This window comes from Podarcis gaigeae (genome assembly GCF_964106915.1).
Source record: "Podarcis gaigeae genome assembly, chromosome: 17".
NCBI lineage: Eukaryota > Metazoa > Chordata > Lepidosauria > Squamata > Lacertidae > Podarcis > Podarcis gaigeae.
Window position 1 is genome coordinate 35,465,150 of NC_139694.1, and position 22,438 is coordinate 35,487,587.

Sequence of the window (22,438 nt, forward strand, 5' to 3'; positions counted from 1 at the left end):
CTAAGCCGCTTCTGGCGAACCGGAGCAGCACACGGAAACGCCGTTTACCTTCCAGCTGGAGTGGTACCTATTTATCTACTTGCACTTTGATGTGCTTTCGAACTGCAAGGTTGGCAGGAGCACGGACCGAGCAACAGGAGCTCACCCTGTTGCGGGGATTTGAACTGCCAACCTTCTGATCAGCAAGCCCTAGGCTCTGTGGTTTAGACCAGAGCGCCACCCATGTCCCTCACGGACTCAGTTACACAGCTGCAAATAAAACGTTTTAAATGTATTGTAAAGTGCAATACACAAATGTGACACTAGATGAGCTATGCCAAATTCAATGTATTTTTCAAAACGTTTTTTTAAAAAGCATTTTCACAGAGTTTTTTGTTTGTTTGTATATTTCACTTATGACTTGTCTCCTGTCTGTATTCCTGGCCAGTCTAAACCATTTTTTAGGAATGGTGAATACCTTGACTACAGAATCCATTGTCACTGAAATATACTCAGAGTCCTGTAGTGATTTCATGCTCTTTATTGTAGCTTGTAAAACAGTGATTGATTTGCCCCCCAAAACTCAGGCTTTTATATACATTATTTACACAATGAGTCCCGTCTGATTGGCTGATTCTGCTTCCCTCCTGGAGCCTGATTGGTCTTTTCCTGCAGGCCAATCAGTTGTTGCATTCTACGATCCTACCAGCCTAATAGGCTGATTAACTTCTTCCTGGAGCTTGATTGGTCTTCTCCTGCAAGCCAATCAGTTGTTGCATTCTAGGATCCTACTTGCCTATTGTTCTAGGATCCAAGGTTAGTACATATCAGTCATAGACCTGTTTCATTCATGCATATATATCCTCTCTTTTGACAAGTCTGCTTGGAAAGTTATCAAACCAGTTTGCTAAACCAGTTTCACAGAGGGGAGGCTCAGGAAGAATGTCCTGCTATGTGGCTGGAGGAGTCAAGGGTTCAGACATGGCTACTGCATGGCTCTCTGTACTATTTCAGCTATTGGTGGATTCATCGGGGAAACAGGGCTACAGTGGAAAGCATCCACTGTAAATACAAATCTATATTCTTTTGTTACCATTTTAACTGAGTTATGTTGCACAGGCCATTTGCAGAAGGGCTCCTATTGCATTCCTGGTGTTACATGCAGGGGATTTGGTGTTTCGTGGACATGTGTAAATGCAGTTATCCCTGTGCATTTATACTGACAGGTCATTAATTTTTCCACAACCACCACTACCCTTTCCCTACAACAGTTAAGACCAATGAGCCATTTCTCTGTGTCCCACAGAGCAGAAACGGGCAGACTGCAGACTTGTGGGGTCCACTTTCTTTTTTATTAGACCCCCAAGGTGCACCCACCAGAGCCAGGTGTAAAATGGCATCTCAGGGAGTGGAGGAAGATACAATTTAAATATATATATATATAAAGCAACTAAAGGCAGAGCCAATGACTTCCTGCGCCTCAAGAACCATATGCTGGTAATACCTGTATATACAAGGGGAAATAAGTTGTGACAGATCACTGATTGTAAAACCGGCCAAAAGACTTGCACAAAGTCTGGGTCAAAGGCAACCACTTAATACTCCTATTTTACAAGTGAGGAGTGCAGAGACCAAGACAGAAACAATTAGCAAAAGGTCAGCTAAGCCAAAGATATACCGTATTTTCCGCCCTATAGGACGCACTTTTTCCCCTCCAAAAAATGAAGGGGAAATCTGTGTGCGTCCTATGGGGCAAATACAGGCTTTCACTGAAGCTTGGAGAGCGAGAGGGGTTGGTGCGCACCGACCCCTCTCACTTTCCAGGCTTCAGGAAGTTATCAGCAAGCCTGGAGAGCCCGCAGGAGTTCCCGCAGGGTTCCCTAGGCGGCGGATAGCAGCCTGCCGCCCGGCGCGCAGGATGCCCTGAAGCAGAGCACCCCTCGCGCCGGGCAGATATCCGTAGCCTGGGGATAGCAGCCTGCTGCACGGAGCGTGGGGCGTGCTAAAGCAGAGCGCCCTGCGCTTCCAGCAGACATCGGGCAGCCCCAGAAGCTCAGGGGTCAGTTCCCCGACCTGGTTTGGATTCCCCGACCTGGTTTTGGGGGGGAAATAAAGGGGGGGAATTCCTTTATTTCCCCCCCAAAAAAATCTAGGTGCGTCCTATGGACCGGTGCATCCTATGGGACGAAAAATACAGTATTTTTTGGTCAGGTGCAGCCACTATTGTGCAAGCATTGGAAGTCAGAGACCCCTGCAAATTTACAGCAAATCAGCCAGAGAACTACCAGTAGGTCTACCTTCTGCTTGCCTTTACCATGAAATTGCCCCCCAGAATCCTTGGCAGTGCAAAAAGGCTCCTTAGCAGAAGAAAGATTGCAAAATATCACTGCATATTTTAAAGAAGTGATTGCGACAAGCGAGTAAGTAGTTGGTTCACTTCATCCCAGCAGGAGCGGGGGGGGGGGCGGGCGGGATCACTGTCCGGTCTGTCTTTTTTCCCTGCACCCCCACTCATAGTCACTGGAAGCAGAAAAGGCTACATTGCACCGTCCATCACAACATTCCCACCCCACCTTTCACACCTTGTCTGGCTATGCAGGGAAAAACAACCGGTTCATCTGCTTCCAGGCTGTTCCTGGCTATACAGATGTCAGTCTTGAAGAAACAGGGCTTGCAGCTAAAAAGAAAGGTACGGCAAGAATGTCGTTCTTTCCCAGCCATTCTTCAAGGTTGAGAAGAACCCTCCAAAAATTGCTGTTTCTGCGTCTAGCTCTTGAATCACACACACCCATTGCTCGGTATAGATTCGTCATGGCTACATAATAGCAGGAAGCTAATCGCCTTGGCATTTAGGAGAGCAGGATGCTGTGTTGGGAGAGATGCGTGGGCTCAGCATCACAGCTAGCATACCCCATACTCTCTCTTCTGAAAGTTACAAACACTGAGGGACTCCTAAATGCTTGGATGGTGGGGGAAAACCACAGAGCCTTGCGCTGGTTGGGTTAAAGTCAGGTATGTCAAGGCTTTGCCTTAATCACTCAAAGACCCCATCTGCACAACTGCATTTAAAGCAGCACCATCCCATTTTAGAAGAGTCATGGCTTCCCCCAAAGCATCTTGGGAACTGTAGTCTGTAAAGCATGCTGAGAATTATTCAGATATTCCAGTTCCCCTCACAATTCTCAGAATGGTTTTACCATCAATTGCTTTTCCTAGTGAGCTCCGGGAACCGTAGCTCTCTTAGGGGAATAAAGGTCTCTTAACTCTCAGCACCCTTAATAAACTACAGTTCCCAGGATCCTTTGGGGGAAGCCAATGTTAAAATGGTATTATACTGCTCTGGATCCATATTGCAGATGGGGCCTAAGGGTGTGGAGAAGGGGGATAGCCCTTATTGAAGCTCTGAATACTTGACTGTGGCGCAGAGCTAAGAAAGATGCTCTGGTGCCCAAGGCAGAAAATCTGGACAAGGAATTCCCCATGCCCGCTCACTGGCAGGTACACACACCAACACACACAGGGCACAATCTTCTCAAGTATGTTGCATGCTCTTGTGTGGCTCCTGTTCATTTCTGTGGGGCTCCCACTGCAGAATCTCTGGTGGACTCTCTGCCCCATTGTTCAGATATGTTTGCCTACCATTCGTTACACTTAACGGTACTCAGTCTGGCCCCAGAGATGCTTCCTCCCAGTGAGACACTTCTGTGTCAGTTGCAGATATGCATCCATAAGAACATAACAGAAGAACACAACTGGATCAGGCCAAAGGCCACATAATCCAGGATCCTGTTCTCACAGTGGAGAATCAGATGTCCATGGAAAGCTCACAAGCAGGACAGAAGCATGAAATGAACCAGCCTGAAACACTGTGCAGGAACAGCAGGATTAGAACAATGTCATAACCTCCAACATTTCTCCCATGAAATTAGGGATATCCTATTACACCACCACCACAACAACAACTCTGGATGGCTTCCAACATATATAAAATCGGTTTAATTTTTTACTTGTACTTTGTAACTTCTGAACAGTCCTCAGATCTTTTGATGAAGGGTAGTATATAAATTCAATAAACAAACAAATAAAACTTCCCTAGACAGAGCTACCTTCAGATGGCTCAGGGGTCGGATAACTCCACACCCTCCAACGTCTCTCCCATGAAAATGGGGGTGTCCGAAGGAAAAGCAGGGCATTCCAGGATCAAATCAGAAACTGGGATGGTGTCTGTAAATCCTGGACTGGAAATCCCTGGAAAATAGGGACACTTGAAGGGTCTGCAAAAACCCAGGATGAATACTGACCAAGGCAGCAACACAGATCGTGCCAGCACTCCCACCTGCAGCCAGGGCAGTGGTTTGATTGCCTGACTCATGAAAACTGTAATCCTCAGGGGCTTATGCTACTGCTGGTCAGCCTTTAAGGTAAGCCACATGACTTAGCTGGAAATAAGTACTCTAGATAAAGGAGGAGGGATATAAACCCACAACAGGATTGTAGGCACCTTCAACATCAAGGCTCCCACCAAGACCATCAAATTAGGTTTCAGTTCTTCAGCTCTAAGCCCAATAAAGCACTGGAAAATATAACCAAGAACACCTTGCTTGGACTCCAGGCTGAGTTCTATAAATCAGAGCCTCTTTCCTATGTGTTCCAGAAACTGTAAGGATAAAAGAACCCTAATAGATCACTTACGGTGGGCTTGTACTACGACAGACACTTACTGGGCATTCATTTTTACCAGTACTGTATTAGTCAATCGTACAGCAACTTCACTCCTGAACCTCTGCCTCCTCTCCCATCTATCTTGAGAAAAAGGGTTAAGGCAGAGCTTTCCAAACTGTGCGTCGTGACACATTAGTGTGTCGTCGGCAGTGTGTAGGTCTGTTACATGAATGCTCTCTGCACTCCTCCTGGGACTGGAAAGGGGTTAGTTTAACCTCCGGTTTGTAGTAAAACTGAATTACTGTGTTGCGAAATGATGCATGTCTAAAAAGTGTGCCACCAACATGAAAAGTTTGGGAAGCTCTGGGTTAAGGGGTTAATAAGCCTCTGGTCCACAGATATCTGGTACTGAAGCAACTGGCAGCTGCTAGCTTAGAAACTGCATGCCACTGGAGGGAATTTGGAATTTAGAATCACATAATCACTGGACTGTAGAATTGGAAGGGACCCATAGGTCATCTAGTCTAACCCCCTTGGCAAGGCAGGAATCTCAACTAAAGCATCCACAACAATGGTCACCCAACCTCTGCTTAAAAATCTCCAAGGAAGGAGAATCCACCACCTCCCAAGGGAGCCTGTTCTATGGTCAAGCACCTCTTACCATCAGAAAGTTCTTCCTGGTGTTTATTTATAATCTCCTATCTTGTCACTTGAAGCCATTTGTATTTTTGTTATAAACAAGCGCACCTAGACATTTCATTGTTGCGCCCATAACCTAGGTTTAAGGTGTCATTTAGCTCCTAGCTTTCATATCTCAGTTTCTAACACTGCTGGCCATTGGCTCTAAATGAGAAATTCACACAGAGTTGCCAGAAAGCAAGGGGAGGAATAAGCAAAGACAAGTTCTCCAAGACATGGCTTCAATTTATAAGGTATTTAATAACAAAGATAAAACATTCTGAATTTCATCATCATATCTTTCACTTCAGCTTCACTCAATAGGCCTAACTAGGCCTGCGATTTCGGAATACAATTTTTCTCACTATGGTGGTTTTGTGAAAAAAAAATTCAATAGCAAATTATTTATTTTATTTTTTAAAAAAGAAAGAACACGTTGCTGAAACAGACCAAAGGCCCCTCAGCTTGCCATGCCTCCTGTATGCCAGCAAGCAGGAGACAGCCAAACCCCTGCTGGAACAAACGAACCAGGGACAAATGACAAATTCTAAGTTACACAGCCAATTAATTCAGCTATATCAAATACCATAGAAGTCCATTTTTATTTTTCAGACGTCATCTCTCAGCTGCATTCCTGAAATACAGAAGTATATCTGTTTCAACCCAAAAATAAATGCAGGCATCTGGGCAACAAACCAATCCATCCTCTTATTTGTATCACGTCCTTCATTGTATTTGTAATCAATTTTGCTCTTTATACTGCTGAGAATTGGCCACCTGATGAGGAGTTATATGTAACTCAACAGCTTCCTTCCATATTCTGGCTATTCCGGAAAACAGAAAGCAAGTCTGAGCAAAAATATACAGAATGCAAAAACAGTTCTACTGGATTTTGGACCAAATCCCCAGCGAGTTTGGTGTTCTGCTCCCCAAAGTGGCCAACCAGATGTTCCTGGAAGTTCACAAGACTACAGCATCTGGACATTCAATGCATGCTGTTTCTGTAGATGAGTTTTCAATTCAGCCTTCATGACTAACAGCTGCTGATAAGCCCATCCATCCATAAATATTGTCAATTCAGAGGTGGAAAACCTTTCCACCCAAGAACCACATTCTCTTCTGGGCAAATGTCAGAGGGGGCACATGGTAGTTATGAGTGGGGGCCAGAGGCAGAAGTGGGAGGGGCAATGAATGCAAATTGTTACTGCTGTACTCTTGGCTAATTTTGGCACATACCCTTCTCTAGCAGACATCCAAGAAAGCAACAGGCCCTACTAGACTTCAGAAAAACACATTTCAGTCGGGGAGGGCCAGGGGCAGGTCCAGTAGGAGATGTGGCTGGGAGGGGCCCAAGGGCCAGAAGGGAGGCTTGGAGTGCTGCATTTGGGTCCATCCCATCCATTTTAAATGAGTGACCCACAATTTATTTATTTTTTAGTATTGAATTTTCTAACTTAACTGCCTACTTGAGTCAGAGATGGCAAGCGTGACTTACAACAGGGGTCAGCAACCTTATTTAGCCGTGGGCCGGTCTACTGTCCCTCAGACCTTGTGGGAGGCTGGACTATATATTTGGGGGGGGGGGATGAATGAATTCCTCTGCCCCACAAATAACCCAGAGATGCATTTTAAATAAAAGCACACATTCTACTCATGTAAAAACACCAGGCAGGCCCCACAAATAACCCAGAGATGCATTTTAAATAAAAGCACACATTCTATTCATGTAAAAACATGCTGATTCCCAGACCGTCCATGGGCTGGATTGAGAAGGCGATTGGGCTGCCGCATCTGGCCCACGGGCCTTAGGTTGCCCACCCCTGACTTACAACTTCAACAGGAATTTTAATGTATATAGTATTTTTCACTCTATAAGACGCACCAGACCACAAGACGCACCTAGTTTTTGGAGGAGGAAAACAAGAAAAAAAATATTCTGAATCTCAGAAGCTAGAACAGCAAGAGGGATCGCTGTGCAGTGAAAGCATCAATCCCTCTTGCTGTTCTGGCTTCTGGGATAGCTGCACAGCCTGCATTCGCTCCATAAGACGCACACACATTTCCCCTTACTTTTTAGGAGGGAAAAAGTGAGTCTTACAGAGCAAAAAATACGGTATTTATTCCATTCATATCCCACTTCCCACCACGGAGCTCTAGATGGCATGCGTGGTTCTCCCCTTCCCTGTGGTGGAGGTTAGGCTGAGAGGCAGTGGCTGGCCCAGGGAGCTTCATGACTGAGTGGGGATTCGAACCCTGCTCTTCTAGCTCCTAGCCCAACTATACTGGCTCTCCCACTCATGCACCACCTCAATATAGTACCCCCATGGCTAGCTCTCTACTCCCTCACCTACAGCCCCTACCATAATATTTAAAATAGCTTACCATGTAGATGTCCATGTCTCTCTGCTACATCAGACACCCCCCCCAAAAAAAAACTGGACCCCTTTTGTGCAATTTTGGAATACATACAGGCCAAGTGGTTTAGTAAATATAGAAGTCTTGACAATTTGATGTTGGTGGACTACGATAGGCTTTAATTATGTGTTTTGTATTTCCCATTTATTTATTTTACATCACATTTATAGGGTTGTGTATTATTATTTAAAACAAATAAAAATGAAAAGGAAGAAGTGACCTAGACACAGATCCTGTAGCTTTAAAAACTTAACACTACAGTGAAGTCAGTTACCTTCCCAGCTCCTACTCCTCATATTAGAAAATTCTGCACGTCACATATCAGGAATGGGAAACTTAATTGCCAGCAAAGCATTTTGTGACCTTTGCAAGAAAAGCACCTAGAGAAGCACTAACACTATTAGTGAAAGAAAATGAGAAACGAGGCCAGAACTTAAAACAATTACCAAGGCTTTCCCTGTAACCAGGAAGCAATTCATTCTTGGAATCTGAAGATTAAAAAAAACACCACCTCGCTCTCATTCTATAGCCCATTGTTCACCAAACCATCTATAAAAGGTCTGGGAGATGTGAAAGACTTCAGCTTCCAGTGTTAACCTGCCAAAAGCCTAGAGGAGTTCTGCAGAGCTACTGGGACAAATACAGCCTATATTCAATTTACAAAAAAAACCTTTCAGTTTGACATGTTGTATTAAGGGCTTTCCATGTTCACTCAGGCTCCAAAATGCTAGGAAATAATGGCTGTTAAAAGACCACAACAACCGTAGAATATCAATATTGGCTAAATGATGCTTCTATATTTTTAGGACCTACCTTATTCTTACGACTATTTGTTATTAAGCATTTTTAATATAACCTACCCTGAGGCCTTATGGTGAAGGGTGGGTAACTAAAATAATAATAATAATAATAATAATAATAATAATAATAATAATACAGAAGGAGCAAGAGGAGCATGGACTTTAACAGGTAATTTTCCAGCATTTTGGTGTTTGAGCAAACATGAAAAGCACTTAAACATTATTTTTTGTTTTGTTTTGTTTAATATGTTGTACAGTATTAACTGAATTTGATTACATTTTGAGAAAGAAGCCCATGCCCACAAACTCTCTCATCAGGCAAAGCAAGCTTGACATTAAAAATGATAAACTAATTGGACAAAAAAGAAGAAGAAGGGACCTCATTAATAAGATATCACACATCATTTAGAAGAGCAAGAATTCACATGCAACCTTACATATGCCTCTTAAATATATAATCTATTAAGCGAATTAAGGTTAGAAATAAAGGTCGCCCATCCTTTTCTCCTAACCACACTCTTGCCTCTTTATTGGAATTGCCAACTTTGGGCAGCTGCCACTGCTTTTTTGCCTGCGACAATTGGTTCATTGGGTAGCATTAGCAGGAGATCATGTTGGTTTCCATGCCATCCAGTCATCCCAATTTATTTCTGCAGATTGTATGGTTGTTAAAGGCACAAGAGCAGGGGGTTCTCAAGTCAACTGACAAGACTTACTGTTAAAGGCTGCAATGAATAAAAAGGAAAATAATCAGATGAAGCGCAAACAGCCAATACCGTGGTACCTCAGGTTAAGAACGTAATTCATTCTGGAGGTCCGTTCTTAACCTGAAACTGTTCTTAACCTGAAGCACCACTTTAGCTAATGGGGCCTCCCACTGCCACTGCGCCGTGGCTGCGCGATTTCTGTTCTCATCCTGAAGCAAAGTTCTCAACCCGAGGTACTATTTCTGGGTTAGCGGAGTCTGTAACCTGAAGCGTCTGTAACCCGAGGTACCACTGTAGTTGCTCCCTCTAGCTCCCTTTCCCCCCCAAAGGTTCTCTTGTGCCTTCAAATGTTGACCATCAGAAATCCAGTCACTGTACACCTCAGAGTATTGTCCTTATGAGATGTTCACCATAGTGTAACACTGAATTCTATGTACAACCTGGTCTCTGAACTGCGTTCTGAGAATCCCTGGACTTCCTCAGAAGCTTAGTGGAGGTTTCCCAATGAGAAAGGCATCAATGACAGAGCAACTTCCCAGAAATACAGCCACAACACCTTTCCCACTGAATATGTGTTTATCCACAAGGAGGTATTGTGAGGTGCTGTTGTTTCCCGCCTCCCCAATTTCCATGGGGTAAGGTCAACATTCTGTGTGACTACCATACCTGGAACACGTCACGTGAAGAAATGTTTCCATGATCAAATAGGATCTATAAGCCGCTGCAGTGAGATGGTCACAATGAGCCAGATCTCAGATCCTTGGCATTTGAGATCCAACATCCCCTTCAGTCCCTTTTCAATTGATAGCAGTGGTCAATGATTTGGACTAAAACAAAAAGTTGCGAATTGGTATTTGTTTATTTATTGATTAAATTTGTATACCGCCCTTCATCTGTGGATCTCGGGGGGTTCGCGACGTAAAAATACAATGCAAAAACACAAGATACATAATAAAAACAAGAACAAAAAAGAACACACTAAAAAAAACAACCCTGGCCAAAAAAACCTTACCTACTGTCACAGGGTAATTGATTATCCAATGATGTAATTAGATCCACATAAATTAGTATATGATTAAATAACAGTTCTGAAGGAAAAGACATGCTTTATATCTACAGTATTTGTATTAAATAATTACTTCTCTATTTACCTGGACCCATTTCCTGCTCTCAATGATACATTTAGGAATTTGTCAAGGATTAGAAATACAGATTTGGATTAACTCAAGAACTGACTCTGAAGTACCAAGAGTGCAGAATAAGCGTTAATCCAAAATCACTTGTGGTCACCTTGTGGACAGATTTCAACACATTTTCGACCATGATTTTGCCGATATCAAAAGGTCTTTCATGAAATGCCCTGAAGAGCAATTTTCTCATCTGTTGCAGTGGAACATGCTACTCTTGTGCCCTTCCTAACTCCAGCAAGGTAAAGGTAAAGGACCCCTGGATGGTTAAGTCCAGTCAAAGGCGACTATGGGCCATCTCACTTCAGGCCAAGGGAGCCTGCGTTTGTCCACAAACAGTTTTTCCAGGTCATATGGCCAGCATGACAAAGGTGCTTCTGGCAAAACCAGAGCAGCGCATGGAAATGCCTGCTACCTTCCCACCAGAGTGGTACCTATTTATCTACTTGCACTTTGACATGCTTTCGAACTGCTAGGTTGGCAGGAGCTGGGACCGAACAACGGGAGCTCACCCGTCATGGGGATTCAAACCGCCGACCTTCCGATCGGCAAGCCCTAGGCTCAGTGGTTTAGACCACAGTGCCACCCGCGTCCTGCATGTTGCTTAGCATGGCTTTAAACCAGGTTTCCTCAACCTCGGCCCTCCAGATATTTGTGGCCTACAACTCCCATGATCCCCAGCTAGCAGGACCAGTGGTCAGGGATGATGGGAATTGTAGTCTCAGAACATCTGGAGGGCCGAGGTTGAGGAAGCTTGCTATATGATCGCAACGTCTGAAGTGGGACCCACACCTTCCAACATTTTACAGATAACAGGGACGCTCTTGTCAAAGGCGTCAGCAGTTGACAGTAAGCCATTGCATGTTGTTTTGCAAACACAGTGAATCCACACAGAATTGGCTTGTGCAACTTAACTGTTAAAATTAACTGTTTTAATACATAACTGCCGACTGCCCACAATTCTTGCAGCAAGGCAGGCATCTGACATTTATCAAAATGTACAAAAAGACACGTAGGACGTTGTTGGTAATGGAGAAGTGACCCTGTCCAAGATTTCTCCACATGAGTTGCAGAGCCTGTTGATTTGTCTCTCTGTGAGTCCTCATTTATGTCAGTTAAAGTGGAAAGTGTGGCTCGTGTAGGTGAAAGAATGAAGAGAGGGGAGTTAATTCCAGAAGTGTTGGAGAAAGACTCACGCCTTTAAGATTTCCCTCCCTGTTTTCCTGCTGTGGGGGCAACTTTGTCCCACCCCTTGAGATACTGCAACATGAGGATGGGATCAAGGCATCTCCACATTCCTATGTGAAATTATGGGGGAAGGAACAGATTGGGAGTCCATAATTAAGCAGCATTTCCTACACCCTGCTTATTTACTTATTACATTTATATCCCACCTTCAAGGTGGTAGGGTCCTGCCCCCCCCCCCCCGCTCTACTTTATGGACACAGCCACTCTGTGAAGTATGTTAGGCTGAGGGACTATTTAAACTGGCCCAAGGTGAACCTCCTGGATGAGTGCCTCCCAGGTCCTAGTCCATGGGTAGGCAAACTAAGGCCCAGGGGCCGGATCTGGCCCAATCACCTTCTGGGTGGATAGAAACCAGGGAATTCTTGCAGTCATCCCCCATCCCATTCTGATGCTGGGATGCTGAAGTATATCATGTTCCTGTACGGCCTTTCTTGGATTACTATGCATTAAGAGGGCATGCATTAAGAGGCCTGGATCCGGCCCCAAGGTGTAGGTAGGGATGGCGAGGAGACTGGCACCTACTCAAATGTTTCAATGTTGTATTTTAATCTTGTTTTTAACTTGTATTCATTCAACTTGTTTTTATTATTGCTTGTTAGCCGCCCTGAGCCCAGCCTTGGCTGGGGAAGGCGGGGTATAAATAAACTGTATTATTATTATTATTATTATTATTATTATTATTATTATTATTATAAAACAGACTGTTAAAATGCCTAGGTAAGCCACAAAAACCTAAGATCTGGCTGGTTGATACCAGCAGCCACAGATGCATCAGGGGAAATATTAAAAAAAAACCACACATTTTGGTGGATAGAGGGAAATTAGGGAGAAATAAACCCACATTCTAGTCATGTAAACTCTGGATATTTGCTAATTAGAAGCCCTAAAAAAGTCACATCCTCTAATCACCTTGACAGACAAAGAGGTCACTGATCCTTTCTATCCTTTCCTCCTTTTGTTTTTGCTAAGATCACTTAATCCTCAAATGACAATCTGAACCAAACCAATTTATCTAGCAGAAGATGGACAACGTGGTGACTGGCACTCACAAATATTTTGGTTTTGTGGACAGGAGAAGAGTGCCAGCAAAGAGACCAGAGAGAATTCGAACAGCACACAAAAACCTGAACATGGCATCAGCTGATCTAGGATTCTGCCACAGGTAACTAGCAGTTTTTTTCACCTCATTGGGGCAAAATGCAGTTACCTCACTAGAGACAACTGGTCCTCGCAAAGTCAACAAACTTCCAGTTTCTTAATAAATCATTACTTACATAATGGCTAGGCAGCCAGCTAACACCAGCTGTTCCCCAACACTAAAGACTGGCAGTGGGCTATCCAATATAAACATGAAATGTACATGTCTTTTTAATTAGAGTTCACTGATTCAGTCTGGAGATAACTCATAACTGCAAGATAGGAATCATTGCTGAATGACAGCAATCAATAAACCATTAAATTGACTCATTGAGTTAGGACCACAAGATTTTTCAAACCTGGAATGGCTGGGTCAAGTCACCATGTAATGTGATTTGGGGTGCGGTGGCGGAATAGCATGTGAAATTTACCCCTTAAAAAGGGAAGTTTTCAGTTTGCTGTCATTCATTAACACTATACCTATTCAACATAGCTGAGACACTGATGCAGAGAACAAGACCCTGCCCAACACCATTAAAAGCCCACAAACTCCCCCTTGGGCCCTTGGTGTTCACATATGGCATATTCTCAATTTCATGCAGTACAAGCGAGTTACAATTTTCCTACAATGGAGTTCAAATGTGTACATGGCAAGCATATGAGACATTCACACACTGTTGGACAGTGCACCAGAAATTGTAATTCCAGAATTTCACCAAAGGTATTTCACTTCTTTTTTCACTGAACCACTTCCACTTTCTTAACTGAACCATTTGCACTTTCCAAAAGCCTAAATCAATAATATGCAAAACCAAACAACTCTGAGTATACAAACTCAGAGCAGTTAAGACATTTATTTCCAGGCAACTCCCTATCTGTAGAGGATATCAGGAATCGTTCAAAAATACCAGCACATGTTTTCCCCCGCAAGAGAATGAACGATCTGCAGGCACAGGGAGCTTTGGCGTCTCCGTCAACAGGATGGCTGTGTTTACCTCATTCAGTTCAGTTCCAGTGTTCTTCTCTGCCAGCGGACTTCAAGATTTTCCAGATAGCAGCCATGTCAGCCAGAAGCCAGCCCTCATGCTCAGCCAAGTATAGCTTACATGCCCCAAGTAGAATGTTCAAGGCTCAGCAACCCTGATCTACCACTCCAACCAGGCCATGACTCAGTTCACATGTCGCGGTAAACCACAGTTAATGGCTTGCCACGAATGTCCCCCGGAAGGCTCTTTCACTCTTCCCTCCTAACACCACAATCTCTGGCTTCTTCTAACATCCAAACAGCAAGCCACAATCTGTAGCCTATGCATGTTTTTTGGCTTACTGATCGGTCTCGTAAAACCAGGGAATGTGACTTGTTACCTCTGTGCATGGGCAGAGGGAAGCCAAAAAACTCTCTTGACCACAATCAGAATAAACCTGATTGGTTTATAAACCTTAGCAAAAACATGCAGGTGGGGTCAATGCAGTCTTGACCACAGCAGAATCAGGCTCAGAGTCATCCCAATCACTGTTTTTACAGTGCAATGGCAGAATAAATTACCTTAAACAAAAACAAGTAGGCAGCAGGGGGTTGAGGAAGCTTTAAAATAAAACATTTCTTTTTATCTGTTTAGTTGTCTAGGTGTCCTACATTACGATGGAAGAAGGAATTATATTCATGAATCTTTGATTTCGCCCAACACTTATGTGTTTGAATTGCACCTCCCAGTTGCTCAGTACAGACAACTGCAAAGAGGCTGTATTACCCAAAACCAGATTTCCTCCTCTTTCCCTTGAAAAGCTAATTTAAGTTTTCATACCAACTGTTCCAGATGTCAACTTAACTGTATTAGAGTTACACCAACTCTCATCTTGGAAGAAGCATCACTAGGGTTGATCCCAGACATTTCTGCTCCTGAGGCAGTTAATACAAGAGCACCCCACTAATTTATTATGGGGTGCAATTCACTGCTGAAGTCCCAGTTAATCCCAGTCACATCTGTGCAAGCACCCTGGTGAATTGTGCCCCATGGGTCAGATCTTTCTACCACATTTTTACCACATTTCATGATGCCCAAGGTCCACTGGCAGGCTCTTCCTCCCGAAGAGCATCATGGCGGGGGGAGACCATCCTGGCCCCATGGACAGGGGCTGCAGAAGCAAGGGGAAAGGGACTAACTGGGGTGGCCTCCTTGACCCATGGTTAGCTCTCTGGGTCCCACACCTGACGCAATAAAGTGGGCGTGGCCATGTGAAAACACCAGTTCAGGGCTGCCTTCCAAAGGCTTTCCCTCAAGCAAATCTACACTATTTAAAATCATAATATATAATATATTATTCAATTATTTAATTCAGGAAAACAAACGAAACAAATGGACTCACCTTTTGGCAACATGGACTCACAGAAGGGGAACCACAAGAGCCGTCAATCATTTAAGAGCATTTTTTAAAAAAGGGTTTTTTAAAATTGGGGGGGGGTCCTTTGGGAGGTCACATAAAACCTTTTGGGGAACATATATGGCCCATGGACTGTGGATTAGCCATCCCTATCCACTGAGTGGAAGAACCAACTGCTATTAAAGCAAGAACATGCTCAGGAAAGGAAAATTATGCCCCTATGATAGCTTACCACTTTTTTCTGGTCTTCAAGTAAAAGCCTCCCTCCTCTACCCTTTTCCTTCATTTCCCTTTTCTTGTTTTTTTTTTCTTTTTAGTTTTCTTTAAGCTGGTGAAAGAAACACACCCACACCCCTTGATTGATTGTGTTTACTTATATGCTGCTTCCCACAATGAGCTATGGTCAAAGTGGCTTACAGCAGACATTCCAAAACCTAGAAATACAGAACACAGAATTACAAATATACAAAGTACAGAACTTATTGGTAAATTAAAAAATGAGAAATATCAGCAAACACGGAATAAATTCAATTATTACCGGGGGGTGGGACCACCCACGATCTAGGCTGAAGTACATAATATACCTGAAGGAGCATCTCTACCCCCATCGTTCAGCCCAGACACACTGAGGTCTACCTCTGAGGACCTTCTGGTGGTTCCCTCATGGCAGAAAGTGAAGGTACAGGGAACCAGGCAGAGGGCCCTCTTGGTAGTGGCGCCCTCCCTGTGGAACACCCTCCCTGCAGATGTCAAGGAGGTAAAGAACTACGCAACTTTTAGAAGGCATCTGAAGGCAGCCCTGTATCGGGAAGTTTTCAATGTCTGATGTTTTTATGTTTTGCTGGAAGCTGCGCAGAGTGGCTGGGGAAACCCAGACAAATGGGTGGGATATAAATAAAAAAAATGTTGTTGTTAAGCAAAACAAGAATCAACTGATAACATTCTGGTACTGGACTAGCTGGACTCCAAGGAGCCTGGCTTACATACAGTTAAGAGTAAATGACATACAGCTGGCATATAGACTAGATAACGAACAGAGGAGGCTAACAGTAGCAAAAGGGAAACACTGGGGAGGACAGTAGTTAGTCTCTCCCACAGTCTTCTGGAAGTACCTATAGCTGCTACAGGTCTTTCTGCTCTTCTTTAAGAGAGAATAAATGTCTGAAATGTTCACTTTCAAAATGGTAGAGCAGGATAGGCTCTTTTGAGCACAATCCATGGGGAAATTCTCTGGAAGTGAACGGAATCTGTGAAATAGCCTGGAGGATTATTCCCTGTGTGAATCAACCTGAGGGGGTCTATTTGGATTTTCCAACTCGAGACCACCAAAATTTATTCAGCCAGTGCCCTTATCATAGATATTTCACGTTGCAATCAAGTCACCTCAAGCCACGGAGTACAATATTAATGACTAGTCAATGGGGTAACTAACTAATCCCATTTCCCCCCAAGCAAAATTGCAGGCTGTGCAAAGTCCTCAAAGTGTCATAGAGAATGCTGCACCACAGGCAATATCAGCTAGGCCTACAAGATAGCTGATATTCTTTCTTTCCCCATAGGCCAACTGTATTAAAATAGCCTTCACCCATGCATGAATCATACTTTACATAACAATGCAATAAAAAGCATTGAAAAAATCTTTCGACTGATCCTCACCAGAACAACTGCAATGCATTCAAGTCTTTCAGGACCTGAGTTTTCAAATATGATTGCTGAGGGGTCCTTTACCACAACCCAGTTCAAACCAACCTGCAGCCATGAATTCACCAAGTGGCCTTAGGCAAGCCACGGCTGATGACTGGCCGCTCATCTGCACATGTAGAGGACAAAACTGGCCTACCCTACAAGGTTGTTGCAATTATTGGTGAGGTAATTACACAAGCCTTTTGAATGCTTCAAGTGTGCTATACAAATGCTGCCAACTGCCCTTCCTTTCAGTGCTAGAACATCCGATTTGTGGGCAAGAAGGTTCCAGTTTCCATTCTTAACATCTCTAAGTAGGCTTGGGAAAGTCTCCTGGCCTGATCCACCGGAGAGCTGCTACCAGCCAATGTGGACAGTGCTAAGCTGATGGTCTGACTTCATCTAAGGCAGACTCCTCTGTTCCCCCCATCATTTCCCTCATATGTCTTTGGATTCCAAGGGTGCTAATTGTCCCGTGATCGTCCGGTCATTTAATATTTCCCTTGTGTGCCCGTTTAACTCTCTGTTAGGTTGCATGGCTTAGAAGACTCTATATTACGCCCCAACAGCTGGGTACATTTGCACATGTAACAACTTAAGGTTTTTGTTGTTTTTTAAAAGAAAATGAATTAGGACACCATGAACTAAAGTTGTGTTGTGTAATTCAATCAATTGCAGAAATCACTTTAAAATTCCACACAGTAAGAGGGATGGCAGTTTTAGGGACACAACCAGCATTTTAACACTCAGGGGTTATTGTTGGGGATGCCTTTTACACAAAGCCTGTTACACATCTGTTTCAATCAGTGTGTCCCGTTAGCAATGTTCACAGCTCAAGCTGTTAAGGAGAAGATTGCCACAAAGTGCCCAATTTGGGAATTCTGTCCTCTGAACTTTTAATGTACAAAGAAAGGACAGATTGAACACCATTCAGGGGCATAATGCTCTTCCAAAATTGTCTTTAAGGTGTTGGAGGTAGTTAAGGTGGGGGGGGGGGGGAGAGACATTAATCATAGGAAGAATTATTAATAAAGGGGAATTGGAGGTAATGTTCTCATTCTCACATACCCTACTATGCTTTGATTTGCTGCTGAAATCTCAGATGAATTTTACTTGAAAAGAAACTTTTGAGGCTTTTTAATTTTCTTTTACTCTCTCACAGCCATACATTTTAAAATGCCAGTGCTGCTCTATTAAAACTAATGACTATCTGTGGGCAGTAGATGTCTGCTCTCAGCCAGCCCAAAGGCAACCTATTTCAAAAGAATTTTTATTTCATTGTTTAAAATATATTGGATTACAAGAGCAAGCTGTCTCTGTTCCCTCAGATAGACAAGGGAAGCAGTAGCAGAATTGGACAACTCTACAAGATGCTAGAAGGAGAAGGCCTGAAGAGATACCAAGATGAATTGAAATGAGGAGACAATAGGGAAATTGTGTTTTAAAATTTTAATATCTTCAAACTTGCAAGATGTCAGTTCTAAGCAACGGTGGCCCAAATACTATATTGTTCTACCTGTATGTACACATGCCTTAAAAGAAATTAAATTTGCCCAAGCAACCTAAATTCAACACCCAAAAAGCTGAATTTTGTGGTCTGTGTGAAAATTTGAATGACTTTTTATTTTGTATAGTGTAATCTAGTTTTGCTAATCATTGAGAAGAGCAAAGAGCTGTACTTAAACTCATCTGCCTAACCACTAGAAAATACCATATATTCAGCTTATCACCTACATAGCTAATGTTTCAAGGCATTGCCAACATGCTTTTAAACATCAGTTTGCAACCACAAGGACTACAAACTGATATGTGAAATGTAAGATTCTGTGTACAATAATCACACTCTGAAATTCTTTGTCTCTCTTTCCTTCCTTCCTTCCTTCCTTCCTTCCTTCCTTCCTTTCTTTCGCACTCCTGCAAGTTAGACTATTCCCAGCTTCTCTAGTTATCCAATAATGGGAAATGAACTGGGTAACTTTAAGTGGACACAATTATTCATATCCACCTACTGGTTAGAAGACCACATTTGGTCTTCAATGGTTCCTCTATGAGTATACTGTATAGACCAAGTCTCCACCTTTAGGATACCTGCCTCATGCCACAGTAGTTGGCTAACAGGCCAATATATATCCATGCTGTGCACCAGCTGGACAACAACCCCACTGTCCTTAGCTTATAGAAAGCAAAAAGCTACATATGACTAGTATTATTAATCAGAGACCATAATTCCCTGCTCCAAAGAGCTTAAATAATTTTTCAGCCCTGATGCAAGACATATCCACAACTGTTTGCACCACCTACCCAAGCATATGACTTGCATGAGCTTTGTACATTTTGCTAACTTATAAGCAGAAGGCAGCTCTCTGCAATGTGTCAAGGATAAGCAGGCTGAAGGACACCCCCTCCCCATAAGTCAACCAGAACTCATGTTTGGATGCGATCTCCTGTGGCCATATGGCAGCGCTCTTACTTCATCAGCTCCCTCCCTCATCTTCTTCCAATTCTTCTCTCAGCTACATCTAGACATATGTCAGTGCCTTGTGCCAGCTGGAGCTCCCATGTTGGAGCTGTCCATCAGACAAAAGTGGAAGGCAAGGAAGCTTCACAACAAGAATTAGCACACAGGGGTTGTACAGGCAGCCACCTCCTTCAAAGGAAGGCAAAGGTGCTTTCACTGCACACTTAAAAAGCTACCGGTAATGGCTGACGGGGAAGGATTGGCTGGAAAGCCAAGCAGGAGCAGGTGAGCACTCACGCTCTGGAAAGAGGCTGTTAGCAAATTACACAGGATTCCTTCCACACAGAAAACACAACTGATACCACGACTGAAGTTATTCTAGAGACTGCTATTGACCAATGAAGCAAGACAACAGACTAGAAGGTAGACTGCAATCACCTTAACATTCAACATTAGAGGGAGTCTGCAAGAACAGCTGAGCAATCTGACTAGTGAGAAAATCATGCAATCCCTTTAAAGGCATGCTCAGCAGCATCTCTCAGAAAGAGTTTAGGACGAGTGACTCCTGCTGCAGTGGATGGGGCTGGAACTGATGAGCCTTGAGGTCCCATTACAGTTCTTGCTAATGTTACATGAGAGTGGGCCTTTTCTGTGGGGCTCCCCGTTTGTGGAATGCTCACCTGGCACCTTCATTACATATCTTTAGGCACCAGGCAAAAACGTTCTTCACCCAGTCCTTTGGCTAATTAAACGATCTATGGCCTTCTAAATGTGTGGGTGGTGCGGTTTGTTATTATGTTCCGTAATTTGTGTTTTTACACTGTAAACTACTCTGTGATCTTCGGATGAAGGGTGATAACAGTGGTACCCCTGGTTACTAACTTAATTCGTTCTGGAGGTCTGTTCTTAACCTGAAACCGTTCTTAACCTGAGGTACCACTTTAGCTAATGGGGCTTCCCGCTGCCACATGCTTTCTGTTCTCATCCTGAGGTAAAGTTCTTAACCCGAGGTACTACTTCTGGGTTAGCGGAGTCTGTAACCCGAAGTGTTTGTAACCCGAGGTACCACCTGTATATAAATTTAATAATAATTACTAAGAGTGAGCTGTGCAAAGGGTATGGATGACGGAAACCAGCTAACACTGAGCAGTTGAAGAGATGTGGACCCTTTCTCCTTTATCACTGAGTAGCACTCATCAGAAAACCTACAGACCTTGAAGGAACAGACTAAGTGGCGGCTGCAGCCCCATCTACTAATAGCAGTTTTCTCCCACCCAAGCTTGTGGTGAGCTACCAGGGGGCACCAGATCCCAATACAGATGTTTATTCAACCATCTTGTCCCTGATGTACATTTTCACTCACCCTTTCTTCCCTGGTGGGGAAGGGGGCACCATTTTGTGGTACACCTCCGGTGTCAAAATATCTTGCGTGGCCTTGACAACAGACTCCAGTTCCATCAGCTTACAGCTAATATGAATCACTAGCACAGAGTTCTTCAAGCCTTTCCACACAGTTCCACCCGCTGAAGAACTCTTTAAAATGTCTGCCACAGGAGCTAACATTTCTCAGAGAGGTCCAAGGCATATTTTGAAGCACCCAAGCTAGGCATAGCTACCAGAGCCTAACCTATAGGGGATGACCAGTGGGCTTAACTGGTTGGGTTTAGGGTTGCTGACTTTTCAAACAGCTACAGCAACTTGAGGGCAGGCAATTAGCAGACAATCGTGTTCACCTCCCTGATGAGTAAAGCTTTGCAGACTGAGTTGTGTAGACGAACATTACAAAATAGTGAAATTTGTGAGAGCAAGCTATGCTTCCCCGCTCCTGATCCACAGCCCTAATTTCAGTAGAGCCTGACATTTAACTTACTGTGGAGTAAGACTTGCATGAATTTGGAAGAGCTCACATTTTACCACAAAATAAATAAAGACAACTTGTTCCATCAGATTTCAATTTCCTGAGAGCCTTCTCTCCCCACCCTCCTGTTCAGCCTGTTACAAAATGTTAATTGGATTTTAAAGGAAGCAACACATTGTGGGAGAAGGGCAGTTGTTGAACCAAAGAGGCCACAGACAACAATAATAGCAAAAAGCACGATTCAACGCTTTCTCTTCTAAAAACAGGAAGTTCGGAGGAAGGGACTAGGAGGGTCACAGATTGGTGCCCATTTGAACTTCCCCTAACAAGCCCTAAACAAAAACCTTCCACTACGTTCGGAAAGCAAGGAACTCAGCTGCCCATATGTTTATTGACAATTGGTGATTGTGGGGTGATGCCTTCAATGCCCCCCATCGTCCCTAGCTCTTCCTAAAGAAGGGGTAAGGAGCCAGTGGGGTTCTGCGGGTGTTGTGGCGGCTCCAGCCACCACCAGCCAGCCCAGCAACAACCAGAGGGTGAAAAGTCCAGTGAGGCTGTAGGGTTTGCTCTTTTCTGCACACTGAGCCTCTCCCTTTACATACCTCTCTTGCGCACGATACATGAACGGGGCATGGAATTATTATTATTAATCAAAATAAAGAACAGGGTTATTTGGAAATGCTGGTTTCATGCCACAGAAACCAGTACTTGACTTGTATGAGACAGAAGGGAGCTGCTACTAATTCTCTTGAAGACAAGACATTATGAGGCATCATTTTTATTCTCATGAACTGTATGGATGAGAGCGGGAAAGTAGCTAAGGCTGTTGAGATTGCCAAAGGATAAATACAATTTTATACCTGCCTAGAGTTCAGGCCCTGTGCCAACTGACCAAACACAAGAAGTTTCTCTGTACTGAGCCAGCCCATTCCTCCGTTTGGATCAGTATTACCTATACTGACAGGCAGCAGCTCCTCGGGGTTTCAGGCAGGGATCTTTCCCCAAACCTACCCGCAGGTGCTGGGGTCGGAAGCTGAGACCTTCACTGAGCTAAAGCCCATCCTTACTGGCGCTCTGTGCTGGGCAGGTTATAACTTTAGAAAACACTACTAATCAGAGCTCAGGTGGAGTTCAGATGGCACCCGGGGAAGCTGCGAAATAAGGAGTGCGCCTCTAGGCATGTGCAAAGGGCCTCCTGCCCACTTCTCTAAGGAGCAGCTATCGTTTGCCCAGATGCAAACTGC

At 43.8% G+C, this 22,438-nt stretch overlaps 1 protein-coding gene across 2 annotated transcripts in view; it reads right to left on the bottom strand.

Annotated features, from left to right (window-relative positions):
• Nucleotides 1-22,438, bottom strand: part of PDE4A (phosphodiesterase 4A) — a 397,337-nt gene that overhangs the window by 248,320 nt on the left and 126,579 nt on the right. The gene's annotated exons all lie outside the window — the stretch shown is intronic.